Source organism: Pelodiscus sinensis, chromosome 5, assembly GCF_049634645.1.
Source record: "Pelodiscus sinensis isolate JC-2024 chromosome 5, ASM4963464v1, whole genome shotgun sequence".
Classification (NCBI taxonomy): domain Eukaryota; kingdom Metazoa; phylum Chordata; order Testudines; family Trionychidae; genus Pelodiscus; species Pelodiscus sinensis.
In genome coordinates, this window is record NC_134715.1 from 68405603 (window position 1) to 68424396 (window position 18794).

General features: G+C 45.1%; 1 protein-coding gene across 16 annotated transcripts in view; it reads right to left on the bottom strand.

The window, feature by feature from the left end:
• Positions 1–18794, bottom strand: part of SCRG1 (stimulator of chondrogenesis 1) — a 124799-nt gene that overhangs the window by 56397 nt on the left and 49608 nt on the right. For 3 of the 16 annotated variants that reach the window (XR_012904225.1, XR_012904214.1, XR_012904218.1), the window contains exons 6-7: positions 17715–18060; positions 16437–17457 (exon numbers count right to left, since the gene is read on the bottom strand). The exons of 10 other annotated variants lie outside the window; for them this stretch is intronic. The gene's annotated coding sequence lies outside the window, so the exon portion shown is untranslated. Of the gene's footprint in view, positions 1–11927; positions 12010–16436; positions 17458–17714; positions 18061–18794 lie in introns of those variants that run through there. 3 more of the 16 variants (XR_012904213.1, XR_012904217.1, XR_012904220.1) reach the window with 2 other exon arrangements.

Below are 18794 nucleotides of genomic sequence, written 5' to 3' on the forward strand. Positions count from 1 at the left end.
TTACATCCTGGCCCTAATAGGATATACATGGATCCTCAATACAGGATTGACCCTTACAACACAGTTATTGGTGTTCCCAGTGAATAGTTATGGTTCACAGTCATACTGGAAGGGCATAACAAGTGGGGTTTCACGGGGATCAATTCTGGGTCTGGTTCTGTTCAATATCTTCATCAATAATATAGCTAAGAACACTAAGAGTGTGTTTATAAACTCTGAGGATGATACCAAGGTGGGAGAGATTAAAAGTGCTGTGGGGGATAGGATTTTAGTTCAAAACGATCTGGACAAACTGGAGAAATGGTTTGAAGTACAGGCAGTCCCCGACTTACGTGGATCCGACTTACGTCGGATCCCTAGATACGAACAGGGTGAGGCAACTCCTGCACGTGCGCAGCAGCATTCCCGGGGCTCGCTCACCCGGGTCCTAGGATCCTCCTCCTCCTCAGGCCGGCTCCGACTGGGGTCCCGCAGAGCTGCCGGGCAGAGGAAAAGTGCCTCCCCACGCCCGCTGCCCCCCCCCCACCCCCCTGCCAGCAACAGGCTGCCGAACAGCAGACAAAAGCAACCTCTCTGCCCCTCCTCCCCTCTATACATGCCGGGCTCCTGGAGCGCAGCAGCGTCCCCGGGGCTCGCTCACCTGGGTCCTACAATCCACCTTCTCCTCCTCTTCGGCCGGCTCCAACTGGCCTCTGCCTGCAGCAGCTGGCCACAGGGACAGGGATCCCGCAGAGCTGCCGGGCAGAGGAAAAGTGCCTCCCCATGCCCGCTGCCCCCCCCCCTGCGGCCTCGCATCCTGCACGCCTCCCCCCTCCCCCCCTGCCAGCAACAGGCTGCCCCCTCCCCTGAGCAACAGGCTGCCGAACAGCAGACAAAAGCAGCCTCTCCGCCCCTCCTCCCCCTATACATGCTGGGCTCCCTGGGCAAACAAAGACTCCACCAAAACAAACAAAGTGCTGGCCTCATTGTGTTAGCAAAAAAAGGACCCTCCTCCTAGAACCCTGGGTGGTGTGTGGAAAAAAGCTATTAGCTCAAAGCATGGTGCAGAGCTGTTTGGTATTTGATGAGTTACTCCTTTAGTCCTGAGTTTGTCACAGGGACAGAAATAGATGTGAAATCTTCTGAACAGGGGAACAGACAGCAAAACAAACATTAGAGGGGAGTTAACCTTTCCCTATGCTATCCAAAACTAAAAAAAATGTTTGGCTAGAGTTTCCCCTACAATATGTACCAGTTCCGACTTACATACAAATTCAACTTAAGAACAAACCTACAGTCCCTATCTTGTAAGTAACCCGGGGACTGCCTGTAAATAGGATGAAATTCAACAAGGATAAATGTAAAGTACTCCACTTAGGAGGGACAGATCAGTTGCACTCATATAAAATGGAAAATGACTGCCCAGGAAAGAGTACTACGGAAAGAAATCTGGACCTCAAGCTAAATATGAATCAACAGTGTGACACTGTTGCAAAGAAAAATCATTCTGGTATGTATTAACAGGAGTGTGTTGTAAGCAAGATATGAGAAATAATTCTTCCACTCTACGATGTGCTGATTAGGTCTCAGTTGAAGTACTGTGTCCAGTTGTGAGCACCACATTTCAGGAAAAATGTGGACAAATGGGAGAAGATCCAGAGAAGAACAGCAAAAATGTTTAAAAGTCTAGAAAACATGACCTCTGAGGAAAGATTGAAAGAACTGTGTTTGTTTAGTCTAGAAAAGAGAAGGCCAAGAGGCAACAGTGAAAGTAATTTAAAAATTCTTACAGGTACTGTCCTATTGCAACCTGGGTCCCTGCTAGCTCTTTAAATAGCTCCCTGCTGGCTTTTGCTGTAGCTCAGCCAGTTCTTGCCAGAGCCCGGCACCAGGGCTCACCCGCTTAGTCTAGGTCTACACTATAGCTTTTTCCGATTTCTTTTCGGGAAGAGGCTTTTCCGCCATTTGGCCCTGTTTCGATGGGGCCAAATGGTGGAAAAGCCTTCTCTTTCAGAGGAGCCCTTATTCCTCATAGAACGAGGTATACAGGGCTCACCGAAAGGGTGTGTTTGCTCTTCTGAAAAAAAAAAAAAAAGCAGAAGGGCAAATGCGTTCTCTGTATGCACCGGAGTTTTTCCGGGATACTTCCCAGAAAAACCCTGCAGTCTAGACAGACTCTCTCTTTCACCTCTGCTGAGAGGGAACTCGATAACAGTTTCAAGTACATACAATGTTACAAGGAAGAGGGGAAAAAATTGTTCTTAACCTGCCATGATTAAGACAAGAAGCAATGGGCTTAAATTGCAGCAAAGGAGGTTTAGGTTGGACATTGGGAAAAGCTTCCAAAATGTCAGGGCAATTAGGCACTGGAATAAATTGACTAAGGAGGTGGTGGAATCTCCATCATTGAAGATGTTTAAGATCAGGTTAGACGAACACCTGTCAGGAATAATCTAGATAATAAGTCATGTCATGAGGGAAGGGGACGGGATTAGATATCCTCTGAAGGTCCCTTCTAGTTCTGTGATTCTATGAGAAAATATACATTATATAGAATACGCTTCTCCCACATTCCCCAGGGAGTTGTCAGGAATTGTCAGATGAGGGAAATATTCTACAGATTTAGGTACAGTTGCAGGGAGTGTGGACACAATAGAGTGGGGCACCTGAACTATGGGTCATGTGAAGTTGAATTAGTGAATGTAAAGTACTGTATTGTGTTAAGGAAAGCATAGAAAATATAAAACAAAAGAATGTTATGGGGCAGAAAATATTGTCAGGATGATTGAAAATGTTTTAGCATTGTGTCAAAAACTAGAAATTACAGTTGGCAGACAAACTAATGCCAGTTAGATATGTGGAATGACATGACTGAATGATTGAACAAAGATGAGAATAGAAAAAAAAGACATTTCACTCTGTAGCTTATGTTGTATTCATAGTCAACAGGAAGAAGCATTAGAAAAAGCAAAAACTGGCAGGCACCACTAGAGACTTCAATGAAGTTTACTGATCTGGGCCGTTTCATGATTTGTCAGTGTGCACATTAGTATCTCTGCTATGCACATGTAACATACAGTGTTCCTTTTAGAGTTAGCATCTCAAAAGAGAGGTCATGACCTTGAGGTGGGAAAAATGACAATGATCTAACAAATTTTGGTGTAGATTTGAGAAGGTGGCAGAAAGTGGGTTAGAAGCTGGAAATATGCAACGTGGCTCTTTAAAGCAATATCTGATGTCATGGTTATTTTCAAGATAACTTCAGAAAGACTGACACTGAGTCACAGGTCATTTTCATTAGAGTGGCAGGAGAGCGGGACTAGGTAGAAGTTATTTGGGCAGCAATATTTCAAGCAATTGAAAGTGTGTGTTTATATTTTGGTTGATGGGTCTATTCATTTTGTTTCAGTATGTTTAGAAGAACCTCAGTGGCAGGCTTAAAAGTCTGCTAATAACAAATCTTGTAGAAACATTTGGAATGCTGGCAAAAATGAACATGTTTAAAGAGTCATAATTGTGATATTAAAAAGAGAGTAAGGGTTACTTATTTTTATTTTATTCACATTTATAAATGTATAGAGATGTCATTCACGTCCTAGACACATTAATTTCTTGTTTTTTTCCCTTTAACTCTCTTAATTGGAAGAAAGTATGTTACTGCTGATTTATGGACTCTTCAGTAGTGCCAGGAATCATTTTAAATGTACACAGCTGCTCTGCAGTAGTTTAACTTGGCAAGATAGTATTAAACCATTGAATTGTGTCATTTATTTGTATATGCACACAATAAGTTCCTTGTGCAGGTTCTTCAGAAATACTTGCAACATGGATTTGGACATGTGGCCTAAAAATAACCCAACTCTGTGATTTATTGTTTTGGTGCTTGTCTCCAAAGAGCATATCTAATATGAGGAATGAGATATCATGGGACATCATAGATAAGGCACTAAAATGGAAGACATCCATAAGGGGACTGTAGAGTGAGTCTGGAAAGGAGAAGTTCTCAGGGTGAGAGCAAGATGTATGATGGGAAAAGAGCTCTACTACTGGTGTTTGGGAATGCTGAAGCACTCCATTATTTCATTGCTAGACAAGGGAGTATATGACATTGCATTATGAGAAAGGTCAGCAGCTGTGGCCAGAGCATCTTAGGTTCTGATGGAGTGTAAGTCAGGGTAATTTATTTGGTCACTCTGTTCAGAGAATCATAAAAATAATGCCTATGGTCTGGAAAATCTGAACCGGGAAAGATATATAATGAATTTTGCATACTTTATAAATAGAGTCCTGTTGATTCTGAAGGCAAACCACTTAGACAAATTGTCTCTCCATTTTAAAGGATGATAACTGAAAAAGTATTTTTAAATCAGCACTATGTGACTCGATTAATGTCCTGATTTTGATGTCATGCAAAAAAAGGGTATCAATTCAGTTATAGCTCTAAAAAATACCTTTTAGGGCCAGACTGCTAATCCACTTGATCCATGCCACTTAATGGACTGCAAAGCTCGAGGACTTCCCCTATTTCTACTCTAACTACAAGATAGAATAAGAATAGCCTAGTGGGAATTATAGTTTCAATTGCCTCCTCAGCAAGAGTTCCTAACAGGGAGTATTTAAAGACTGATTGATAGACATCATCTCCTGATGATCATAGCAGAACTCCTTAGGTTGCTGATTGCAAGCACAGACATTCTGCAAAGCTAAATTTATGCTTTTCTAGCTTGCTGCAGCACTCTGTCTTACCTATTATTCCCCCCCCCACCCCCCCACTCCATTCCAGTCTCATCTGTATGACAAGAACAATGTCCAAGCAAACTTGAACCTTAAAGTAAATTCAGATGCATGGTTTTGAAAAAGTGTTTTTTTTCTTTAAAGAGTATAAGAAATAACATTTGAAAAATAATTCTAAGGAGAAACTTAATTGAATTATCTTGAAAAGAGGGTTGCTATTTTTAGAAGAATGTTAAATGCTGAAGTCCTGTATTTATTCATGACGATGCAAATCTTGCATGCTTTACTCACACGAAACTTACATTCAGCACAAAATAAGTACAGCGCATGGATGAGTGGGGGTATTGCAAACTTTTACAAATTGCTGCACCATTTGCTCACACCTACAATGCAGTTCAGTCTCCTTGCCCAGTCAATCCTTGAACTGCCAACAAGGAGACCAATTAATGCCAAAGAGGCTAGTGTATAACATTCCTACTATAGAACTATTTGCAAAACTATGCGGTAGTAGCGTTATAGCCTTGTTTCTTAACCTGTGCTACTACTCAATTGCAGTAACAGACTTTTTTTTTTGAGATTAGTACTGTTCATTTGAGATTAGAAACTGCTTTTCCTTATGCTGATAGCAACAAACCAAAAGCACTGTTAATTCAAATAACAAGAGGCCACTAGCTATGTCTTGGCAGTAGACTTCAGTTGCTAAATATTTTATTTTTCTGCAGTCAGACTTGAATTTAAGATCTTATTGAACGTTTTTTAAAAGAATCACTTTCTATGTTTACATTGATCTCACTGATTGAAGGTAGATCTTAAAATTCAGTGGTGTCATGGAAATCTGGAAATTTTGTTAGTGGGTAGATCTATACCCCATATGTAACTACTGTATAGTTTATATATAATGGGCAATATTATAACCAGTTTATTGGAGCTGCAACTGTATCTCTTTTCTTTCAGTAGCTGATGAAATCTTTATGACTAACCTAGAACAAAATAATTTTGAATAAACTCATTACTCAGCCAGCTGTGCAGATGCTACATATATGATATCTATCTTTTCAAGAATAAAAATGATGTACAGCAGGACTCTGGAGCTATTCAACAAACAGTTCCTAGTGATAATCTTTTAAAGCAAAAGAGGGCTCAGGTCAGTTTCTGGGATTCCAGGTTTACAGACTGGTAATGAATGATTCACATAAAGCTGATTGGTTACTGAATAATGCACTTATTCAGAACTATGGTTTCCATAGTCTTATAAGCAAAATACTAATAGAAAAAACTGGTTAGCCAAATTTTATTATTATTTTATGATTATTATATGCTGTATTTTATAATACCTATGACATAAATGGTTCCAGATGGGTCTTGAAAAACCATAGGAAATTGCTATTTAAATGCCATTTGGGTATCTATGAATGAACATATGACAGATATGTCAATTTCCTGAAATATCCTCAGACAACCTGATGGTCTTAAGTTTATGTATTATGGTGGGCTGAGACTGTATGTAACTTCCCAACAGGAGAGACGGGGACAGATGTAAGACCTGGGAAGCATAAAGAAATTTAAAAGACTATAGTGAAATGTACTAGATAAAAAGACATTTTGGGACTATAAGTTTTAAGTGGTTTTCTTAAGGAATACCTGGAGAGTGCATAATATAAAGTTCACAACTCTGGTTTTGCAAAAATGCAGCCTTTTGAAGATACATCCTGAGGAGATGGCCATTGTCTGCTGATTACCCTATTACAGAAGTCCAAGATCAAAGACTGGATCTGTACAAAGAAAGACGGATCTCCCCACGTTTTGCTCTGATTCTCAATCTAAAATGGATGAACTTGTAACCGTCGGGAAAGCCCAATTGTGGATTTTGAAGAACTAAAATCTACCAGAATGTTAAGTTGTATTTGGTGAAATCTGGTGAACTTTTTAGAAAGGATATAGGTTCTCTTACGGCTTTAAGGTCTTCTCTGCAGCGCTTTTACCATAAAAATAGATGTGCTTGCTGTAAAAATAACTAATGTGGTAACTAATAACTGCAGACAGCTACATGCTTCAATGCCTTAGTAGAGGAAGCAAAGCACAAACAGTGATTTTTTTTTTTTTGGTTAGGCTGTTTGATTTGCTGGGGTTATCAAAGTGTAGCGCAGGAAGCTGTGCAGCATTAAATTCCCCCATCAGAAGGGAAAGAATGGTGCCAGTCTGGAGCCAGAAGCCTAAAGTGGGTGCCCTTGGTGAGGGAATATGAGTGCAGTTGCCATGAAACTGAGCCACCACATTCAATGCATCATTTTAGTTCGGAACTGGAGACCAGTGAGATGGTGTTTGAGGGCTTTGACTTCCAGGGATAGTAATAGATGTGATAGTGAAGCCAGGACATCTTATATAGCCTAATAAAATTTGGAGTTTCAAGCAAAGGTGGTTCTTCAAGACACTGCTTGAGGCAATAGACAATGGGCATTAGAAATTTCACAAAACATCTGAGCATAGCCCCAGCATGTCTCAATAATGAACACAATCTCTGTGAGTAGCTACCAGTCTTTCTCTCTTTTTTTTTTTATTAAAGAAAATGGCTACGTCTACACTGGCCCCAAATTCCGGAAAAGTCATGCAAAGCAGGTAAGTCAGAATAGGGAAATCCGCGGGGGATTTAAATATCCCCCACGGATTTAAATAAACATGTCCGCCGCTTTTTTTCCAGCTTGGGGAAAAGCCGGAAAAAAGCGTCTAGACTGGACGCTTTCAAGTAGGAATAAGAGATCCTCTGGAAAAGGGCTTTATTCCGGAGGATCGGGCCAGTCTAGATGCTTTTTTCTGGCTTTTCCCCAAGCCGGAAAAAAAGCGGCGGACATGTTTATTTAAATCCGCGGGGGATATTTAAATCCCCCGCGGATTTCCCTATTCTGACTTACCTGCTTTGCATGACTTTGCCGGAATTTGGGGCCAGTATAGACGTAGCCAATAAGTTTAAATAAAGGCTAGTGATCATCACTCTCTCTTTCTCTGTTCTTATCATTTTGTTCTTACAAATTTATTAAATGAGCCACAGCATTTTCTTTCTTTCCTTCCCCAGTTTTGTAGAACACCAGGAAAACACTAGAAGGGATGAGCTGAGTCCATTTTACTACATCTGAGCTTTGTTAGGGTGCCTTCGGAATCCAAAGTAGACACAAAGTTGATAGATTTCACCAATGCATCAATCCAATTGTCCTCCAGTATGAAGGAGCTTGGAATCCATATCTGGAATTTTATGCTGTAATTAATCTCCAGTTACTAATGAAAAATCCTAGTTTGCTGGTGTTTCAGAAAGACAAACGTGGTTTAAATTTTTCTAAATAGTTTAGGGGATATAAACACGTCTACCATACGTTTTAATGGATTTGATTGATTTAATGAAAATTGGTGTCTAAATCTCCTAGAGAAACAAAGGTGGATGCAGCACTTTTTCTTGGTCATACACAGAATATGCAGCTGCATAGGGAGCCTGAAAATTTGGCACACCGCTGGGTCTTAATGTCAAAACACCTCTTCCTATCCCTGTTCTGTGGCTTCACTTCCTCTGGAGAGGATCTAGTGAAAAAGTCTGCCAGGCTTATTAGCATAAAACTGTATGAAAGAGCCATTCATGTGGTAATAAAGCCATTTGATAGGCATTTTCCATCTCCAGGTATCTGGAGTGTCAGTCTCTGAATTTACTGAGTTAGTCTACAGCACTTTAGTTATATTTAACATTTGCTTTAAAAACATTTCCATTAGCGTGTTGCAGAAGATTATAAAAATCACATCTCTAAAAAAAATCACCCCTCCTCACTGGCTACCATCAGGCATAGGGGTACTAGTTTAATAGTTCTGCATAGGAGCCCATAAATCCTAAGGATGGCCCTGGATAGGTGAGGTAATATCTTTTACTGGAGCAACTTCTGTTGGTGAGAGAGACAAGCTTTCAAGCTCACACAGAGCTCTTCTTCAGGGATAGAGATACTCAGCGTATCACAGCTAAATACAAGGTAGAATAGACTATTTAGCATAACAATCTATTCTACCTTCCATGTAGCTGTGACACAACGTACATTTCTGAAGAACTGTGTGTATGCTTAAAGGCTTCTCTGTCACCAACAGAAGTTGGCCAAATAAAAGAGATTACTTCATCCACCTTGTCTTTCTAACATTTTAGGAATGTATTGGGGTTTGACTCTCTGTTGCGGTGCCTCCTGCTGGATACACATAGAATTAACTTTGACCCTCAGCAGAGTGCCCTCTTTTGGCTGGTGTCTAACTGGTTGTTCCCTTTTCCACTTTGCTGTGTGTCTTTGGACCAGTGTTGCTCTTGGGACTGTGGCATCCTCTTCAGGACACCACCCTCTGGCCGTGCCCACTACTCCAGTCTCTCACCTGCTTCCAGGGGTTTATCACCAGTCCTCAGTCTTTACACCTGTTACTGGGGCTGCATTTGACCACAAAGTTTAGCCCCTTGACACAGGGGCAAGCCACAGTCGATAGAGGCCACACTTCTTGGTGGCAAGATGTGGTGTGAGTGGGAAGAGGGAGAGACCCAGGCCCACCCACTACTCTGGGTCCCAGACCTGGGACCCTCTGATGGCAGCCTTGTCCTGTCCTCCTTCACTTCTCCTTTGCTGCTCTCTCTCACTAAGCCACTTCCCCATGGCCCCATGCATCTTCTTGGTGCTTGTATTAAGGCCTCGAGCAGGAGTGGGTAATAAAACTGCAGCAGTTCACCAGGGTTTGTTCCTGGTGGGCTGCCACCACTATATTTACCTGCATCTTCCAGCACCCTTGCTAGTCAACCTCTGCTGAGCAACTCCTTATAACAGTACCATCCCCACAAGCTGCTCTCTGAATGAGTCCTTTCCTAATTTCTTATAAGCCCTTTCCTAATTGGCTAGGGCTCCCTCCATCGCTATCTCCCAGCTAGGTTGTCCTGCTGCACCATGGTGGAGGGAAGCAGAGTGCCCCTGCCCCAGCCTTCTCCCCTTCCATGAGTTATGTAGGGCTTGGGGGAACAGGCTGGGGGCAGGGTGCTCCACTTCCCACCACTGCAATGAAATGGAGCAACCTAGCTGGGAGATGGCTGAGCGCAAAGCATGCTAATGGGCGGCTTCACTTCCCATAGCCCCTGCCGCTGCAGTGAGTGGAGGGAGCCCTGAGCCCTGCTCCTGCCCCACATAAGGCCCTCCCCAGGTAATCACCTGAGTCACATTGCTTGGAGGTGGAGGCTCTAGGAATGGGGTGCAAAGGGGCAGAAGGAGGTGGAGCAGGGGCAGAAAGAGGCAGGCTGGGGGTGGAGCAGAGGCAGGACTTGAGCAAAGCGGTGGAGTGGGGTGTGTGGCAGAGGTGGCCCCTAAGATGGGGGGTTGCTCTAGGCCCTGTGCTCCTCACCCCCCGGGATGACCCTGACCCCAAGACACTTTTGATAATCTGCCATTGGTCTTCAATCTTTCTTTTTTGTGTATTTTTCATGAATATGGAAAGTTGTGTTGAGTACAAAATATGATCATAATACCAGGGAAAAGGTTAATTATTCTTCAAAAATTAGATTTATCACCTGTGGGGAGTGAGTGAATATTTCTGATTTGTTCCAGGAAAGATTTTTGACAATTTACATTGTGTGTACCAGTGAAAATGGCAATTTTTGGATCCTGACAGAGTGAGTTATATGTAAACATTTACTGTGAGAGTTGCTCATACGGGTCTGGCACCCTTGGGACCTAACTGGTCCCAGATGAGGGTTTTTGCTGAACCGTGGAAGTCATAGCTGGCTTCTTGCTACGGCCCCTCCCAGTGCTGGACTGACTGCAAGCCCCGCTGCCCTGTCAGTCCCCACCCGCTCCCCTCTTGCCTGCCATGCTGGGCAGCTGCCTTGCTGAGCAGCCCTGCTGGGGTGCACTGGGCAGCCTAGCTGAGCATCCCCCGTGTGCCTCCTAAACCACAAATGTTGCCGGACCAGAGAGTCCCAGTTTAGAGGTTCAACCTGTACAATAGGTCTGTCATGGCTCCTGCCCACTCTGGCACAATAAATGCAGAAGTGGGGGCCTGCAAAAGTAACCCAAAACCTTATCTTTCCAGGCTTAGGTAAAAATCTCTCCCCCCCCTCCAATCTTAACAACCTAGATTTTGGGGATAAAAACTCCACTGCCACCACCCAAGTAATGATAAGAAATCAGGGGAGAGATCACATGGGAAATCTCACCCCTAAAGTAAAAACCAGGACACAAAAATTAACCAGTACCAGGTTAATAAAAAGAAAAGGGAAAGAACTTTTATTATTAACACAATATTCCTGTTGCAAGCATAAAGACTACATGCTAGAGTCACAAAGTAATATACCAATGGAGGGGAAACCCACCATGGGCCAGGAGCGTAGTTACAAAGGAGAGCAAAACCCATTTTAAATGCACAGACATCAGATCCCATTTCCCAAACCATAAAACAATATAACCTAACAGATTTATCTAAACTTTGCCCTCCGTACAGATGGGCTGTGTCTACACTGGCATGAATTTCCGGAAATGCTTAAAACAGAATAGTTTTCATTATAGGTATTTCCGGAAAAAGAGTGTCTACATTGGCAGGCTGCTTTTCCGGAAAAGCCCTTTTTCCGGAAAAGCATCTGTGGCCAATGTAGATGCGCTTTTCTGGAAAAGAGCCCCGATTGTCATTTTCACGATAGGGGCTTTTTTCCGGAAAAGACTACTGGGCTGTCTACACTGGCCCTTTTCCGGAACAGTGTTCCGGAATAAGGACTTATGCCCGAGCGGGAGCAGCGTAGCTTTTCCGGAATAGCGGCTGATTTTGTACAGTAGAGCGTCGTTGCTTTTCCGGAAATTCAAGGGCCAGTGTAGACAGCTCGCAGCTTATTCCGGAAAAGCGGCTGATTTTCCGGAATAAGTGGCCCAGTGTAGACACAGCCCTAGTGAAGAGTCTATTCTTGAAGGGAGACATTTTGTCTCCCTCAGTAGCTGGAGATAAAACTGCTCAGGGACAAAGGAGGGAAGAACCAAAAATTCCTTTGTCCCAGTTTGAAATTCCTACCTACATTCCTATTGGCCAACTCTACGTGGCTTAGGTATAGTTAACTCCTTAGTCCCCAGGCTGCTGGTCATCTCTCATGATCATGACAAGGTCAGAGAAACCAGCTGACAGCTCAGGCAAGATCTGCTACAGACATACCAGCCTGCCAACTAGAGGCATAAACCCACCAGCCAGCAGTTTGGAAGAGACCACTTTCCTGGATGATATTAAGCGGATAGATTGTACATAAAAATAATTCGGGACCTGAAACTAAGGAAAGGTAAGTAAGTATATTTGTGTGCAGTTTTTTTAATGGATGAAGCAGTATCTGCTCAACTGAAGAACTGTTTTGCCCTTTAGAGACTGGTCTGTAAACTGAATATAAGTTATGCAAAACTTTCATAATTAACATGAAAATAGACAAAATTGATCTGACTTTTTTTTTATCATTGTCACTCAGGATTGTTGATCTTCAGCAATGCCATTCATTACTAAACCAGCATAATAAAAACCAAAACCTGTCCACCATAATGAGCCCTTTGGAATGAACTTTTACTGTGATTAATTGGGAGCATACTGTGGAACCTCAACCAGTTTGGGCCCTCATTCTGCTATGTGCTGTATAACCATATAAGAGGTGACAGACCTAGTCCCAAAGAGTGTACACACTAAAAAGAGAGCACAGAATAGCCACACTGGTATTAAAGGCCAGAGGTGAGTTGTTTTGTGTACCCCCTGAATGCTGTCTGAGCAACCTTGGAGAGTCACATGGAGATGGAAGGACTCTGTTTTTAAATGTACCTTATTGAAATTCCAACTCGTATCACTGAGGACAGTTAGCACAAATAATATTTTGCCTATATATGGCACTTTCCATCTTTGGTTCTCAAAGTACTTTACAGACATTAATTAATTAAAACTTCCCCCTTAGGAGCAAGCATTATAACACCTATTTTACAGTTGGGTAAACTGAGTCGTGGGGCGGCAGCCTAAGATTACTGGACAAGTAAATGGTACAATTCATCAATTGACTCACTACAGCTCTAGGCTTTAGATAATAGTGCATCCATCCCCCAGAGCAAGAAGTCTGATTGGCACTAAGGTGCTCCATCATATGACCCCCAGTCATAATCTGAATCATAGATTCCAAGGCCAGGAGGGACTGTTGTGATCATCTAGTCTGACCTCCTGTATAGCACAGGCCATACAACTTCCCCAAAATAATTCCTAGCACATATTGCAAAAAGCTTCCAATATTCATTTTACAGTTGCCAGTGATGGAGAATCCACTATGAACTTTGGTAAATTATTCCAAAGGGTAATTACCCTCATTATTAAAAAATTGCACCTTATTTCCTGCTTGTATTGGTTTATATTCAAATTCCAGACAGTGTCTTGTGTCTTTTGCTGCTTAATTAAATAACCCATTATCAAATATTATATAGTTACATTTTGCATTAGTTTTGTTGTACTATACCGGTTTTGTATGAGTATATCATGCATTTAATGAGCGAGAATCACCCTCAGAGCTAGGGACTGCATGACCTTTCTGATTTAATGACTCTCTAGTGACTTTAGATTTACTTTAAAGTTGCAATGCGGAGGTAGAGGTCTCCTTGAATAGTCTCTTGCAAAAAGTGTACCTATCAGTGACTGCTCTTTTTGGCCCCAATTCTTCAGTATCAAACAATAATTGCAGGATCTCAGGCTTTTCTCCTCTCAGGAATCCTGCTGTATCTGAGCTGATGGAGAAAGCCAACCACCATTGACTGCTCCACAGAATCTTTGTTACAGCAGCAGCTGGTGGCAGTGGTCATGTTGTATACAAGTTGTTAAGGCGAGATTATGTTTGAGATATTAACTTGAAAATTGCTCTGTTTCAATTTTGTATTGGGTGTCAAAAGTATCTTGATCATAAATCAAGCAGCTCAAAAGAAAGTTTATTAGCTTTTGTTTTAGCTTACTGTGTCTAGGGTACAACACCAGAAAGCCAGGTATAACTTTTTTTTACACTTATTTGGGTTTGGCAAAACTATTTAATGTGGCATGTAATAGTAACAAATGCTTAGCATATTAATTGTAGGAATAAAACACAAATTTCTCTTCTAAAAGGTGCTTCAATATAAAATTTTAAAAAACAGAACAGCTTTGCAGAAGTGAATTCATTACAGCTTACATTTTGAACTTACCTTTTTGACATGTCATGTCCTTGTTGAGCCCAGGAATCCTACAATTCCATTTCTTCCTGTACAAATGTGTATTTCTATAATCTCCCATAAAAACTAAGGTCAACAGCCAGCAATCTGTTTTAATTTTTACATAAGTAGATGAATTATTTAACTTTTCAATCCAAAATAGTGGCAATTTTTACCTTATTCCTGTGTTACCAACTTTCATGATAAAATCATGAATATTGTAATATTTGGTATTTTTCTTAAGCTTTGCCCCTTGATATCATGGGGCCTGTGCCCAGTTCTAGTTTTGTTCTACAGAAGTACATTTCTAGACTTCATGGTTACAGAAGAAAAGTTGAAAATATTCCCTGTAAAGGATCAGAATCCAGAGACCAAATAAAAATAACCTAATTTTGATTCCATTATTTCAAACCAATCTTGTGATTTGGGAGGTTTACCTCAATGATTTTTGAATACTTGGGGTTGGCAGTATTGTTGTACCATCATTATTGTGTTAACAACAAGGAAACAAATACACTTGAGATCTAGGATTAGGTATTAAAAAGAATATGTTTATTCAAGCATAGCCTTAAGAAAGAAGGGGCTTTTCTGCATAGCTCCAAGCTGTCCAGAACAAACTAGCTAGACTCCTCCCTTCTTGCCCCTCCCCCCCCCCGCCTCCCCAGAGCCAGGGGAGATATAAAGAGTGATTGATTATACAGGGAGCAAGCTCTAAGGAGACAGATACCTCAAAGCAACTAGACTTTCACTACAATTACCTTTCCTGTGTTCCTATGTCCTACTTTCATTCCCTTGATGTGGGTACATTTGCACTGCATTATATACCAGGTTGCTTCTATTTTTTTCCATACTGCATGGTGTACACAATATTATGCATATGTCTTCCAAGAACCTGTCTGACAATGTGACTGTGTGGTTGGTTCTGTCTCCTGAGGGACTGTCTTCTTTCACCCACCATCCAGTAATCATTTTCCTCATAGATTTCTCTATATTTTGCAGTATGAACTGCAGAATATCTTGATTTTTATGTGGAGACCCTTCTAAATGTCACACAACTAAACCTTTAATTCACCATCCTATATAGCTCAGTGCAGAAAAGTTGGTGTTTAAGACCAAATCTTGCAATCGATGAATTCTGTCTTCAGATATGTCTACTTTCATTATTTATTGAAATATTTTTATCCCATAGACTGAGACCAACACAGAGTTAAAAAATTAATGGCATTTCAAAATAATCCATCTACTATTGCTATCTTTACAAGTGGCATATTGTATTTTACTATATCTTTATTATAATACTAGCTAATTAGCCCATCATAAGATGGGATTTTCAGGTCTTCTCTCCTGAGCTCGCTCACTCCGTCTCTCTCTCTCTCTCTCTCTCTCCTCCTCCTGCCTCCCCCCCTCTCAGCTCTCCTCCACCTCCTGCCTCTCTCCCCGTCTATTTTTTTCTCTTCTCCCCCTCCTGCCTCTCACTCTCCCTTTCTCTTCTCCTCCTTCTGCCTCTTTCTCCCCTCCATCTCTCCCAGCCCCCCTTCCCCTTCTCCTTCTCCTTCCCCTTCCCCTCCTCCTCCCACCGTGGCGCTTGGCTGAGTTCTGCCTGCTCAGTCAGGCTGCTGGGAGGGAGGGGGGTGGGGCGGTGATGTACACTCTGGCCAACACCAGGGAAATGCTTCTGCCCCCCTCCCGGCCCCGGAGCCCTTAAAGGGCCACGGGCTGGCTACACAGTTTGTGCCAGTTGCAAGCCTGCCAGCACCCAGCCAGCAGACCCTGCACCTGCCACAACATGAGCCAGCCACCCGATGCCCCCCAGCCCTCCCCTTCTTCCCGGGCCCAGGCTGGCGGCTCACAGGAGCCTGCCCGGGGCCGCAAGAGGCGGGCGCCCGCTTGGTCAAGTGCGGAGATCGAGGAGCTCATCCAGGTTTGGGGGGAAGCCTCCAATGTCCATGATCTCCACACTAGCCACAGGAACATGCGCCTGGGCCTTGCCCACCATGGAGCAACAGTTGGGTGTCATGCAGGGGTCCTGGCCTTGCAGAGGGGGGCTGGTTTCACCCACCTTGTCACCAGGGAGAATTGACCGCTGCTCTTGTTTCACCACAGCCATAGCATCTGGGACTGTTGGGCGCACCACCCCACCTGCAACAGCCACCCACGCTCGGGTCAGCAGGCGTGCCAGGAACCAGGAGGACTACCAGTGGTGGCACCTCCGGTTCCTGGAGCAGCTGCTCCGCAACCAGAAGCACTGGGTCCGGGAGGACCTTTGGCTGCGCCAGCGGAGTTTGGAGGTGCTGGAGGAGCAGGGCCGTGCCCTCAGAGGCCACCTCCAGACCCTGGTGGACCGGTTCCTGCCTCCTCCTGCTCCAGCTCCTGCGGCTGCCCCAGCTCTCACTCCTCCTCACACACCTGCTGCCTCTGCTCCCCCTGCCCCTGCTCCCCCTCCTGCTTCCTCCGCACCCCCCGTCCCTCCTGCCCCACCCTCCACACTTATTCCCTCCCGACACCTCTGCACCCGCAGTGCTGCGAGATGGGAGAGCCAGCCGGACCCCCAACCCTGAGCTTTCCCTTCTCTTCCTCCCCTTCCACCCCCTCCCAGCTCCCTCCTCCCAGGTTTCCCCCTCCCTTCTCCCACCCTCACTCCTCCCTCCCCCCCAGTTATGTAAAATAAAAAGAGATTTTTTTTTGCCAAAACAGGTGTCTTCATTTGACATTAGGAAGGGGGGTTAGGGAGGGGAAATGGGAAGGGGGGAGGGTGGAAGAAGGCCCCAGTGGGGCATGCAGGGAGAGTTCAGTCCGCCTCCTCCACCTGGAAGCTCTCCCGCAGGGCTTCCCGGATCCGGACTGCCCCCCGCTGGGCTTCCCGGATGGCAGCAGTGCGGGGCTGAGTGTAGTGGCCAGCCATGCGGTCAGCCTCAGCCATCCAGGCTGGCAGGAAAGCCTCCCCATTTCGCTCGCACAAATTGTGCAGCACACAACATGCTGCCACCACGGGAGGGATGTTGTGCTTGGCGAGGTCAAGACGGGTGAGGAGGCATCTAAATCAGGCTTTCAGTCACCTGAAGGTCCCCTCAATCATGATGCGGGCCCGGGTCAGCCTTGCATTGAAGGCCTGGCGGGAGGGGTTGAGGTGCCCCGTGTAGGGCTTCATGAGCCAGGGCTGTAGAGGGTAGGCCGCATCCCCCTCCAGGCACACAGGAATGTCCACGTCCCCGACCCTGATGTGGCGGTTGGGGAAGAAGTTCCTGGCCTGCAGCCTCTGGCACGTGGAGGAGTTCCGGTACACCCTGGCGTCGTGTGCCTTGCCGGACCAGCCCACATTAATGTCCGTGAACTGGCCCCGGTGGTCACACACGACCTGCAGGATCACAGAGAAGTACCCCTTGCGGTTCACATACTGGGAGGCCTGGTGTTCCGGGGCACGGATGGGGATGTGTGTCCCGTTGATGGTCCCCCCGCAGTTGGGGAAGCCGAGGGCGCCGAGGACCACCCTGCGGAGCAGCACCCAGTTGATGGCCTTGACCACCTGTGGAGAGACACAGCAAAGCGCAAATCACTGGGGCACCCGGGTGGCTGGGAGTGTTCATGCCCTGGCAATGCCCTGCGCCCCACTCCCAGAAGCAACCCCCGCTGGGCGATGTGTAGTACGGCTGGGAGAGACCGGCCCCTCTGGTGTGGAGCACTTTCACCTGCTATCCCCCATCCCTCCGTTTTTCCTGGGGTGGCCCATCCCCTCCTTGCAGCCCCCCTCACTCCCGGCCCAGTGGCCAGCGAGTGCCGTACCTGCATGAGCACTGCTCCGACAGTGGATCTCCCCACGCTGAACTGGTTCCCGACGGATCGGTAGCTGTCCAGCGTGGAGAGCTTCCAGAGGGCGATGGCCACACGCTTATGGAGGGGGATGGCGGGCCTCATGCGAGTGTCCCTTCTGCACAGAGCAGGGGTGAGCCACTCGCAGAGCTCCAGGAAGGTGTCCCTCTTCATCCTGAAGTTCTGGGTCCACTGTTGGTCTCCCCACGCTCCAGGACGATGCGGTCCCACCAGTCGCTGCTGGTGTCCAGACGCCAGATGCGGCGGGGCACGCCGGTGCCCAGGCACCACCGCAGCTGCTCCATGATCCCCAGGGTGGCTAGGCGGAGAGGTAGGGAGCTGACGTGCACCAGGTGGTGCCAGGCAGCCTCCAGCCATTGATGGCAGGCTTGCAGCAGCAAGTCCAGAAACTGTACCAGAACGTGCAGGGTAAGCTCTGGCTCCATGTTGCCACCTGTGGCGGCATCCCCAAAGGGAAGCACCAACACAGACAGGCACAGAGAAAAAAGCTTTGCTGTCCCTCGGCGAGGTAGGCAAGCAAGCGGAAAAGCTGAGAACCGGCTGTTCAGGAGGGTCCCTTTAAGCACGAGCCTCAGATAGCCTCAGACAGCAGCCACACAAAGCAACTACTGACCTGATGCCCTGCCAGAACCGGTTTCAGCCAGCCTTAAATGCGCCCCTTCGTCCAATCAGTGTGGATGTGCTAGTTTGAATTAGCAAAACGCTAATTCGAATTAGTTTTTAAGTCTAGATGCGCTAGTTCGAATTAGCTTAGTTCGAATTAACTAATTCGAACTAAGTTAGTTCGAATTAGCGCTGTAGTGTAGACATACCCAAATACTGTAAAGTGATTTGGTGCCATTTTACATTGGTATAAATGCTATATAGTGTGCAAGGCTGTGGAGAATCAGGCCTCCAGAGTTCCATAGAAGAAGGATCAGCTCCTAAATTTTGAGGATATATTTTGTCTGCATGTTACCTCATTGCCTATTGGAAGTGCATTAAAACCAATGGGATTGTTCAGGAGTAAGTGAGGGCAGAATTTGGCCCTTA